At 39.4% G+C, this 12472-nt stretch overlaps 1 protein-coding gene across 4 annotated transcripts in view; it reads right to left on the reverse strand.

Annotated features, from left to right (window-relative positions):
* LOC109409855 (transcription factor Ken 2) overlaps positions 1 to 10506 on the reverse strand; it is a 184427-nt gene extending 173921 nt beyond the window's left edge. Inside the window, exons 1-3 of one of the 4 annotated variants that reach the window (XM_062855667.1) lie at positions 9549 to 10506; positions 9321 to 9380; positions 8043 to 8152 (exon numbers count right to left, since the gene is read on the reverse strand). The gene's annotated coding sequence lies outside the window, so the exon portion shown is untranslated. Of the gene's footprint in view, positions 1 to 8042; positions 8153 to 9320 lie in introns of all 4 variants that reach the window. The other 3 variants (XM_029875059.2, XM_062855666.1, XM_062855664.1) reach the window with 3 other exon arrangements.
* Between the last annotated feature and the right edge of the window lie 1966 nt (positions 10507 to 12472).

Raw genomic sequence — 12472 nt, forward strand, 5'->3', positions numbered from 1 at the left:
ATATCTATTTTCAATAAGCTTTTGAGTGGTGACTATTTGAGACCTCACCGGGGTCATATGGCCACTTCCGGATCCTGGTCCAGTTCCTCGGGATCCGGAGTCCCTCCATTTCAAGTGAAGTCAGCTGAATATACAGTGCGAAGAACGAAACACATTTTCAGAGTAAACGTTACACCATTTATTTGCTTTCTAATGTTTTTGTAGTCAAATAAATAGTTTTAATTTCCGTGGATAAAATAACAGTTCAAGTTGAACTGTCATGAAATCTAGATATTACTAAAGAGACCGATTCTTGTGGAAATCGCTTCGGCAATTTGTTTGAAAGTAATTTCAGTAATTTCTTTAAGAACTTCTTCAGCAATTTCTTTCGGAAATCCATTGTTAATTTCATTGCGAATTTCCTCCACAATATAATTGGAAATGCTTTCAGCATATCTTTGGCAATTGTTACTTTTTAAGAATTTCCTCATGAATTATCTATAATTTTTTATGCAACTTTTTTACTCATAATTTGGGAAAAAATCTTCCGGAATTGGTTTTTTAGGGGTATCCAGATTATTTTATAATCTGATTCTCCGCTCAAAAAATTAGTCAAAATCCAAAATTTTATAATTTTTGGAGTCCGGGAACTATTTTTAAAACGCATTTAAAGTTTGTATGGGGAAAATTTTTTGTTCGGGTCGAACTGTCATTTTATCGATTGAATTGTCATTCTATCCACGAATATTAAAACTGTTCTATTAATTCAACCATCAAAACAAAGCTATTGGAATCCAATAAAATCACGTTATACTTAGAAAAATGAGCTCTTTCGATTAGGCTATAAAAATGGCAATATTTTATTCACTAAACAACCCATTTTTTTTCAAATTTGTCTAAAATATTTTTTTAGGGATTAAGTTCAAAATAGTTATAAAATTCAACAATAACTTCCTACGAAACTTGTTCTATTAGTTTCTGAAGAATATTTGCTTGGTAATCGTGAATTTTATCTGAATAATGACTGAAGGAATCTCCAGAAAATACAACTGTACTGTTTTCATTCATTAATTCCGTCAGGAGTTCTTCGCAGAAATTCGTCTCCAGAAGAATAATAACAAAATTATATCTGAAATATTACCTACGATTTTTTGTCGAATTGCTTTGAAGAAAAAATCCAAGCAGAATAACAGACGAATTTCTTTGACATTTCACGAGAACTAATTAAGAAATTTCATCAACAATTCATTTTATTATTCTTTCGGCTACTCCTTTAGCAAGGATGGGAACACTCACTTGCTGTTTTCTCGACTCAGAAGCGTGCAATCAAGAAACGATGCATGAACGACTTTTGCTTTGTGGTTTTGTCTAAAAGTTTGCCGAATAGAGTAAGAGTCGCACACGCATACCGAAGTCGTGAGGGAGCTGCGAAGACAACTCTCCACGAGGTGAATGTAAATTACACTCACCTCGTGGAGAGTCGCTTTCACAGCTCTGTCACGACTTTGGTATGCGTGTGCGACCCTTACTCTTTTCGGCAAACTTTTAGACAAATCCACAAGGCAAAAGTTGTTCATACAACGTTTCTTGATTGCACGCTTCTGAGCTGAGAAAATATCAAGTGAGTGTAACTCTTTGAAAGTGTGTGTTCCCATCCCTGTCCTTTAGGAATATTTCTTTCGGCAAATGGTGTTTTAAAAAACAAAATATTTATATTCTTCGTACTCTTAACAAAGTAAGACATTTTAAGAGTATAACATCATTTATTTGCTTTTCAATATTTTCGTTTAGGTAGTCAAATTAACAAAACAGATGTAATTCACTTTGATAAATGACAATCGATAAAGTGATAGCTCGCTGGAGGAAAAAAAAACAAATTATTTTTTTAACTGCGTTTTAGTGCGTTTAGTAGTTCCGAAATGAAACTCTGGATGTTGATCCCTTTTCCCATAGAGGTTATTTATATGAAATAGTCTGGATACCATTGAAAAGCCTGATAAGTTCGGAAGTTACCTTACAGTATTTCCATTAAAATAAACCCGTGGAAATTCTTTCAGGAGCTTATATGAAACATCCTCTGCTTGTTGATTTTCTTTCAGAAATATATTTTGTTAATTCTTTCACGCATTTTTTTCGGAAATTATTTTACAATACATTGGAAATTCACTGAACAAACCCTTCCAGCTTTTCCTCTGCAATTTCTTATGAAAACCATTTTGCTATTGGTTTGGGAATACCTTCTATAACTCTGTCGGAAATTTCTCCTTCTTTGGGAAATTCATAGTCAATTTTATTGTGAATTCCCTCTGCAATGCCTTTGAATATTTTAAGGCAAATATTTCCGGAATTTCATCCGTACTGTTTTAACTTATTCAGAAATTATTACGGCTGTAATTCTTCCAAGATTTTTTCACTTAAGTAATTCAACAAGATATTGTAGGTAATATTATACCGTCAAGGCACCATTCACCGTGGATCTAAGAGGATTCGGGGCAAATAAGGGCTGTCATTTGACACCAGTCTTATAAACATTGTTGGTGCCGCTTTTAATTGCCTTCATTATAGGTTAAAATTAAAGCAATATCCACAGAAGTAGAAAATTTTTCACAAAATTTGGTGATATAGTACAATTAGTAATGGGTAGTAGAGTCGCCTAATTCCGTGGTAGGTCACCATTCACCGTGGTAGTAGGGACCCATTCACCGTGTATGAGAAATTTTATTCTACTTTGTTTAAAAATGATCAAAACAACCCAGCCAAGGGAATTTTCTTCGTTTAAATGCATTTCAAGTAATAACTTGCAAGATTTTATTAGAAAAACGTATGTTCAAATTTTCGATTTTTTCTAGATATATGGGACAATATGGGGCACGGTGAATGGATACCATTGATTCTTAGGGTACCCATTTACCGTGCCTTTTTGTTTCAATTAAAAAGTACGAGCAATCGTACTTTCTTGTAAAACTTACTTCGGTAATGTAAAATACATACCTGATATGTGAATTTAATTGCTTCTTGGTGGAATAAAAACGTTACTACATTAAGTTTATCGCTTAAATCACCTAAGCGCAGTTTTCGTTTTTTCACTATGAATGCAGTGAACGAGCAGAAACCCGCTTCATGTAAACACACTTTAGTGTCAAAATGATACTTTTAAATGTTTCTAATGAGCGTTTTGACATGGTAACAATACATTAGTGTTGTATTGGTGAAATTGAAGGAAAATTGTCATATCATTCAATCATAACATGGAAATAATGAAAAAATATTCGAAGGCACACGGTGAATGGAGCCCCCACGGTGAATGGCGCCTTGACGGTAGATATAATTTGATTATTAATCCTCTGGGGACAAATTTCTTAGAAGAACTGGTGATGGAATTATTGAATGAAAACCCTACAGTAATATTTTATGGACATCCTTCAGATAAAATACACGGAGCAATTTCCACAGAAGTTGGGTTTTTACCCTACTAACAAAATTAGCCGCATAAGAGCTTATCATACAAATGCAATCGGAAGAAAGCTCTTTTAAGGTCTTATTCAGCAAAAATGTTAGTCCGGTAGTAAAATCGATAGTTCATTTGCTTAACTGTAATTTTATCCACGGAAATAAAAAAAACTGTTTTGTTTATTTGCCTACAAAAACACAAGAAATCAAATAGAAGATGTTATATTTACACTGAATAAATATTTCGTTTTTCGCACCGCATATTCAGCTGAGTTCACTTGAAATTGCCGGAACCCGGAATTGGAGTAATTGAAGCAGGATCCCGGAGTGGCCATGTGAGGTCTCAAACAGTCACCACTTACATTCTTACCAAAAATAGATATGAAATGGTAGTTGCACTTTATGCTTAGTAAACTTCACTTGACATGGCCGGAATCGGGATCCAGAAGAACTGGACCAGGATCCGAAAGTGGCCATATGACCCCGGTAAGGTCTCATATAGTCACCGCTCACATGATTATTGAAAATAGATCTCTCTCTCTCTCTCTCTCTCTCTCTCTCTTCTTGGCGTAACGTCCTCACTGGGACAAAGCCTGCTTCTCAGCTTAGTGTTCTATGAGCACTTCCACAGTTATTAACTGAGAGCTTCCTCTGCCAATGACCATTTTGCATGTGTATATAGTGTGGCAGGCACGAAGATACTCTATGCCCAAGGAAGTCAAGAAAATTTCCTTTACGAAAAGATCCTGGACCGACCGGGGATCGAACCCGTCACCCTCAGCATGGTCATGCTGAATACCCGTGCGTTTACCGCCTCGGCTATATGGGCCCTATTGAAAATAAATATGAATTGATATGTCGCACTGTATATTTAGGTGACATCACTTGAAATGGCCGGAATGCGGAACCGGAGGAACTGGACCAGGATCCGGAAGTGGCCATATGACCTCGGTGAGGTCTCAAACAGTTACCATCCACATGCCTGTTGAAAATAGATATGAATTGATATGTCACACCGTATATATAGCTGACTTCATTTGACATGCCCGGAATCTGGATCCGGAGGAACTGGACCAGGATCCGGAAGTGGCCATATGACCTTGGTGAGGTTTCAAACAGTTACTACTCACATGCCTGTTGAAAATAGATATGAATTGATATGCCACATCGTATATATAGCTAACTTCACTTGAAATGGCCGGAATCCGGATCCGGAGGAACTGGACCAGGATCCGGAAGTGGCCATATGACCTCGGTGAGGTCTCAAACAGTTACCATCCACATGCCTGTTGAAAATAGATATGAATTGATATGTCACACTGTATATATAGCTGACTTCATTTGACATGCCCGGAATCCGGATCCAGAAGAACTGGACCAGGATCCGGAAGTGGCCATATGACCCCGGTAAGGTCTCAAATAGTCACCACTCACATGCTTATTGAAAATAGATATGAATTGATATGTCACACCGTATATATAGCTAACTTCACTTGAAATAGCCGGAATCCGGATCCGGAGGAACTGGACCAGGATCCGGAAGTGGCCGTATGACCTCGGTGAGGTATAAAATAGTCACCACTGACATGCTTATTGAAAATAGATATGAATTGATATGTCGCACCGTATATTTAGCTGACTTCACTTGAAATGGCCGGAATCTGGATCCGGAGGAACTGGACCAGGATCCGGAAGTGGCCATATGACCTTGGTGAAGTCTCAAACAGTTACTACTCACATGCCTGTTGAAAATAAATATGAATTGATATGTCGCACTGTATACTTAGGTGACTTCACTTGAAATGGCCGGAATCCGGAACCGGAGGAACTGGACCAGGATCCGGAAGTGGCCATATGACCTCGGTGAGGTCTTAAATAGTCACCACTAACATCCTTACCAAAAATAGACATGAAATGATGTGCCGCACTCTATATTTAGCTGATTTGATTGAAAATAGCCTGGTGCGGAACCCGGAAAACCAGGTTCGGTACCAAAAAGTGGCCAAAGAGGCCACTTCCCGTCACCTGCCGGTCACGAGACCATCACCAATCGATTTAGCATGGTTTTTTCCTTTGGGGTACATACTTTTTATTGCTTCAAACCAGCGGCAAAAATAAGTTCCGTTTTTTGGCTCGATTTTGCCCACTGTGGAATGCCTGGAAATGTGGAGAATGCTCTGCAGTAATTCCATAAAGAATTTCTTGAGATGTCCCTGCCAAGAAATAATTGCGGAAGTTATTTCTAGAAAGAATTCCTTAACGAATCTCTTAAGGGATTCCTGAAGCGTCCCCGAAAAAAATTCTGAAAACATACCTGAAAAAAAGTTTCACTAAATCCCAAGAGAATATTCCTGGAGGAATATTTTAGGAACTTCTGAGAAGCCCCCCGGAGGAACTTCTACAAGAATCTCTTAACAAAATTTCTAGAGGAATTTGTGAAGTTATGGCCAAGAGAACCTCCGTAAAAATTCCGGAAGGAAACCTTTCGAGGAGCTCCAATTTTTTTTTCAGAAAGCATTCCTGTAAAAAAATCTGAATTTCTTAAGCAATTGCTGGAAAAATTTCTGGATAAATACTCTGAGGAACCTCTGGAGAATTTCCTGCCAGATTTTTTTGGGGAATTACTGAAAAAATAACTGGAGTTATCTTTGATGAAACTTCCGAAGGATTGGCTAGAGGAAGTTCTCTGCAATCTGTTAAGGATTTTTTCCGAGAATTGATTTTTTTAAGGAATGGCAAAGAATTTCCGAAGAAATTTCTTACGGAACTCCAGGAAAAATCTAAAAAAAGTCCTGAAGGAAATTGCAAACAAATTCCTGGAGGTTTCTTTGATGAAATTCTAGCTGAGAATTCGCTATGAGAATTCAAGAAATTCTACAGACCATGGTCTACAGATGAAATCAAACATTTCTTGTTAGGTTACGACAAGGTAGTGTTTAAGATAAAATGGGAGAAAAGACCGAATCAAACCCAGATTATGATTTGCATATTAGTTTAATATGTAATCACAAAATTAGAACTAAAACCATAGTTTGAAAAACATGAAATTCGCGACTTAAACTTTTTTTTTACGTATATTTGAGCCTATTAGACGATATTGCTTTAGTTTGCCTGACGTTTCCGCCATTTGATGTGGCCTTTTTCAAAGGTAAAATAGTTTGTTGTCTACCATTGTTGTCAGTTCATTGAGTCTAATGCCCGACGGAGATAGTAGTTGTCCAATAAATTCAACAAAAAGTTCGATTCATTCTGACAACTACTGCAACATCTAGACTGGCTAATGCCGTTTTTCTTTTTTAACCCGGGTTGGAACTGGATTGGCGGAAAATGTGTAAACAAACAACGCCAAACAAACTTTAGTACAAGCGAAACCGAAGTCGGGTTGGGGTTGAAACTGTGATCTCATCCAGTTCCAACCTAGGTTGGAACTGGATCAAAAAGAAAAACGGCATAAGTCTTGTAAAATGTCATTTTTTTTTTGAAATAGAAAAATGCTGATTGCACCCTCCTAAGCGCAATGTGTATTTTTTTTAGGGAACACCAATCTCTATGATAGTCACCAAAACAGGTGTTTGTCGAAATATTGCACTGGGGAACATGAGATACGAAACAATGAACAGTCCTACACTCCTACACCACACACTTTGAGTGTTTTTTTTTTTCATCGTGTATGTCAGATATGAACATTTTTGAATCCTCAGTGCGAAAAATGCCGAGTTCCATCACGTCAAAGTCGACCTCAAATGTCAAACTAGAACTATTAAACATTTTAGTTATTTCAAATTTTCTTACTATTCCTTTATTTTTCGAGATCGAGTTAAGCACAATTCCGATTAGAATACAATGCTTGATCATATTATTCAATATAAGCGAGATTTCGTCTTTGATTTTAGGACCCTATTGTCAAAGTCACGTGACATTCAAATCATGATCATGACATTTAGCGGCACAGAGCATAGTACACTGGAACAAAATACCACATTTGTATTAACATGATTTCAATCGAACTTAGTTCTACATTGCGCTTTGTTTTTGTTTAAAATCGAAAGTAATAATTCTGTATGCCGTAAAAAGACCAGGAGACACTCTAATTCTATAAAATTAGGGTGAGAAAACCCCACTCAAAGACTAATCAACCTGGGAAATAAAAGAATTGGCATTTGCCAACGACTGAGCTGGAAAACAATATCGCGCAACAAAATAGCTAACTGTTGCAACACCATACGACCACCCAACTAACCCCGACGTCATCAATCGGGTGGAATTCTTTTTTCCATTTGGCGCTTATAGAGAGTGAGTAGGCTACAGTATAGGTAGGTGAACCAACTTATACAGAAAAAAAACTGCAAACCCTATAGAAAAACGAGCTCCGCAAAGAAATTGCTCAAACCGTGCTGTCGATGTCTTCGACGACGACCAACTCTGAACGTCGTCGCGTACCTCCCCGAGTGTTTGTACTAAGTATACAATAAATAATATTTGAACGTTTTGCAATTTTGCAACTGCTGTAGAATGGTGCAAAAAATAAACGCGGAGGAAAAAAAGTTGCTTGTTTGCACTTTCAACGAGCCAATGACACTTTCGTCGTCGGCGTCGAACACAGTTAAACTTACCTGGACTTGTTTTCTTTTTCTTCGAGCTCAGAACTTAAAACTCGATCTTTCCGGAGCGAATTGGCGCGGCGTTGGTTGCGTTGAATCGATGGCAAAGATGGTCGGCAGTTCTGGGAAGTTCATGAAATGGTCGTAATTAGAGATAGACGACGATGACGACTTTATGGTCAATGATGATTTCTTTTGTTTTATAGAGTTGATTTGAGCTGGAGGAAGAACGCAGAAAGCCATGACGCAACGTGATCGCTTTGGACTTCCCTCTGGAGGTGTTCCAATATAGTGGCTCAAAAGTGGACAACTTTGAGGTTCTGAACCTTATCCTATGGAATGAAAGTTCTAGTAGCTGATGTTTCTCTGGTTAGATGTGTTTATGCAAGTTAACATAATGTATGCATTAGGAAAGGACTAAGTTTCTTTCCCAAACAGCATATCAAAACTGTTGACGTACACAATTCGAGCACCACTAAAACCTTCATTTCTGGAGTTTGAGTTCCAAAATTCTGACTTTCTACTTTTTTCTTACAAGTTTGGGCCACTCTATCGTTTAAGCACAACCCTGCACGGCCTACTTCAAGTTCTCGCGCGTATCCCCACAGGCGATTTCTTCACGAATTTCCAGTTCACAGTCACTTCCGGCGGGACCAGCGGAGGCCGGAAGACCCTTCACTTCGGCTACTGCCTCACGCGAGACAAACGGGAAAGCGCCTTTCTTCGTCTTTCTCTCGACGGCAGCGCGAAGATCGCTTATGTAATGTTTCGTAACAAAACAGAAAAACGAGAAATAATAATGTTGCAGCGCCTCCGCCGCGCCATGTCGTGCGGGCGCGATCGGCTCGCGCGTTCGAAAGTTACAACATCGATTTCCTCACGCTCACGCCCCGCGCGCGCAGACGGTGACGGCGACGTCCACGATCGCGCAAAACCGAAAGTAAAAGTTTATGCTGGATCCCCAAGTAGGCTAGCTGCGGTGCTGCTCTCCTAGGCCTACTTTGGCGCGATCGCTCTTCGGTGGCCAACACTAGCAACAACAGCCAACCAACAGCGACGGGCACAGGTCTATTTTGTGTAATGAACGCGCAGGGTTTTCTTGGGCTCTTCTTCAACTCCACAGTCAGCCAGCGCGCCGTCTTGCAAGTTAGGGCAGCCGTGCACAAGTTATGCTTCAACACTCTCTTGAGGCCAGCGCGAGGCACGCTGGGCCCCAGCCTGGCACTTCTTCCTCCGTGAAACAACACTCGGTACCGCCGTCACGCGGTTTCCTCTTTTCGATTCCGTAACCTTTTTGTTTTCGCTCTCCACTTCACTCACTACTTCGTCAATTGTGTAGTTGGGCTTCGACTACGAAAAAAGACTGAAATTATTTCTCACTTTTCCTTTTACTGGAAACTGGTTTCATTCATTTGCGTAACTTTTGTATGCTTTTCGCTTCTGTCACTCCACACGCCGCCGCAGACGTTGTTTCTGGTTTCTGCGGGTTCTGTAGACCCGAATTGTTGACACACTCACCGCAGTTTCTTGGACACTTGCTGCTCTGGATAGTTTTACTACACTTTCACTGAAAAGGTCGATCCACAAAAAATCATCAGCTTCCGTCACTTAGTTTTGAAATGTCGTTGATCAACTTCAACTTCTCACACTTTCAATCAATTCCTCTAATTGACTGTTCAACTCGTTTCTTCATCCACTGTCACCCTTCGCGATCGTACAAAGTTTTAGAACCCTCAAGAAGAACACGATCGCTTCGAAACGTCATTTTGTTGCTCGCCTACGATCGATTCCGAATGCTGAATGTTGTTGCACTGAATCCGGTGACACCTGTTCGCAATCCCGCTCCGTCAAGTTTAGAACCAATCAGCGTTAAGTACGATCACCAATCACCATTCATCTGGGATGCTCTCACTTTCAAATCCGATTGCGACACATTCAAATGATAGAACTTCTTCACCCCTGCCCGTCACGGTCAGCAAATCACGCTTTCACTACTGCTGCTATTGATGATGATCACTTCCAGTTAGAACCCAAATCGATTCAAATTCCATTCGAAACAGCAACAACGTTACCGAAAGAACAATAGCGCAAGAATGCGATTCGATCCGATCCGCGCGAACTGCCGCAGTTTCTCTAGGTGTCGGTCGCGCTCGTTCTAATTCCGTGTTCCGAAACCCCTTATTGCATAGCGTAGTTGCTCTCGTCGCCAAACAAGAACACAAAAAAAAATCCTGTATCGGCAAAACACACCAAGTTTCAATATCGAAAAGAAGAGCCCGCGCGCCGTGTGTGATCACCTAACGGCTGTCTACTCTCGACTACTTTTGCTGATTTCCGTAGATGAGGTAGGAGTCGAGTTTCGGAGGAAAGACATACAGAAAAAAAGTAGGTATTGTGAAGTGAAGTGAAGCGAACGCGCGCCGCAGCAGCAGCACCAGCAGAAACGAAGTGCTCGCAATCCAGCAGCGAATGTTGTGCGACGATGAACGACGACGACGAGCGAGCGAGGGAAAGAGAGGAGCGAAAATTACAACAAAAAGGCAGATTAATCCATCTGGTGGTGATGGTGCTTGTCTCGTACGTTCAAAATAACATTTCAACAAGTGATATACATACATAAATATATCAATGAATATCGTACTCACTTTTTTTTTCCGTGCACAAAAATCAGAACGTTCAGAAAGCCACTTTTGTTGTATTTATCAAAACATAGTTTATCCCTTTGCATCCTTAACTCCACTCGAGGTAATTGGTGGTTCCCATCATTCGTCGTGCTTCCATTGCCTTGATCCTCAGTGCCACGCTGTGGTATCTACGCCATTCAGGTATTCGTCGAAGTGCTGCTTCCACCTTTCAATCACCTCACGTTGATACGTCAAGAGGCTCTCGTTCTTATCCAGACACACTTCGGCTCGTAGCACGAAGCCGTTACGGAATATGTTGAGCTTGTGGTCAGGGTGCAAAATGTTCACAGTCATTGACAGGAATTTGATTATTTCTGCACTCAATTTTCAAAACAAAAATATTCATTTTCTCTTTTCCTCTTCTCACAGTCAGACAATTCGAAGTCATTCAGTATGAAGCCGATCAAGAAACATCTTCTTAATCCCTTTTTTTATGGCTACGATTTCCACCAAAAACACTCTACGACAATCGAATGGGACAAGATCTATGTAAAGCATCATCACATGTTGTCGAACCGTAAATATTGCGACATTTGCACCCATTTAGACTCAGCCGAAATTCATTATCATCACAGTCGAATTTCGCACACGACTTTGCAGCGGCTGGCATACACAAGCTCGGTTGAGTTTACGACAGGGGCGTCGGATGCACAACAGGTAAACAAAACAAGTTTGATTAGTGTCAAATTTCGCTGGGAAATGATGATTCAGTGGATTCTCAAATTATCACAGTAGTCTAAACATTAATGAGAAACCCAATATTTTATCAGCAATTTAACACTTCGTCTGATGTTAAGAAATATTCATTGACTTTTATTCAGTTGACAAACGAGTATCGAGCAGCTGACTATGAATATGCAGGCAAGTGAATGAATACTGCCACTCAGTTACCTTTAACGCGTATGCTCGAAAATTTTGTGCACTGATTGCAAGTGTGCAAGAACAAAATAAGAATGCCACTATCATTAATTGTTTACTTCTAGAGATTCGTGAAATTTTGTTCTAATGCAACAAAACAATACTTTGTGGCTTCATGAAAAAGTTCAAAAGAGTTAGAGCTCAAATGCAGTATATTTATTCATATGAGAGTTGTTCAGACAAGTTAGCGTTTGTTTCATGTTGATTTAAGAAAAAAGATACACCAAAACATGAAACTTTTGTAATATCGAGTTTGAAATTGGTGAGCAGTGATGAAAACGACTAGGGCTAAAGTCGGAGAACCACTATTTACTCAAATCAAGAGCGTGAAATTTCTCAGAACAGCATAGGGTATTTCATCCAATAGTGGACCCTTAACATATAGTGGCCCATAGCATTTATTCTCAAATTTCCCACTCAAATCTGCTTCTACTGGTAAACCTTCCATCTAAACAAGACTGGGAGACCACTATTGGTTAAATCTAAGGGGGTCAACCATTGTCACCGATTTAACATGGTAAGAAAATACAATCTGCACGGAGAAAAACTTCACTGATTTGAAACAACAAACCTGTTTGTTGGGTTTACATCTTTATTATTCGTTATTTTGAATTAAAAATTGATTGTTTTCAAACGAAAAACACCGACTGGTAAAATCCGTCCGAGTAAAAACAAATTGATAAATTTGTTGTTTGATACAAATATCACGGTTTGTTTTACTAAAGTTCGGTTTGAGTGCTTCATTTATGTGTTGGTTAATTCAAAGTAGATTGTTGGTTTGCTTCACCAAACAGTCCGGTAAAACCAAACCAAAATTTTGTTTGAGGAAAATTCAACCGG

This window comes from Aedes albopictus, chromosome 3 (genome assembly GCF_035046485.1).
Source record: "Aedes albopictus strain Foshan chromosome 3, AalbF5, whole genome shotgun sequence".
In the NCBI taxonomy this organism is placed as follows: Eukaryota; Metazoa; Arthropoda; class Insecta; order Diptera; family Culicidae; genus Aedes; species Aedes albopictus.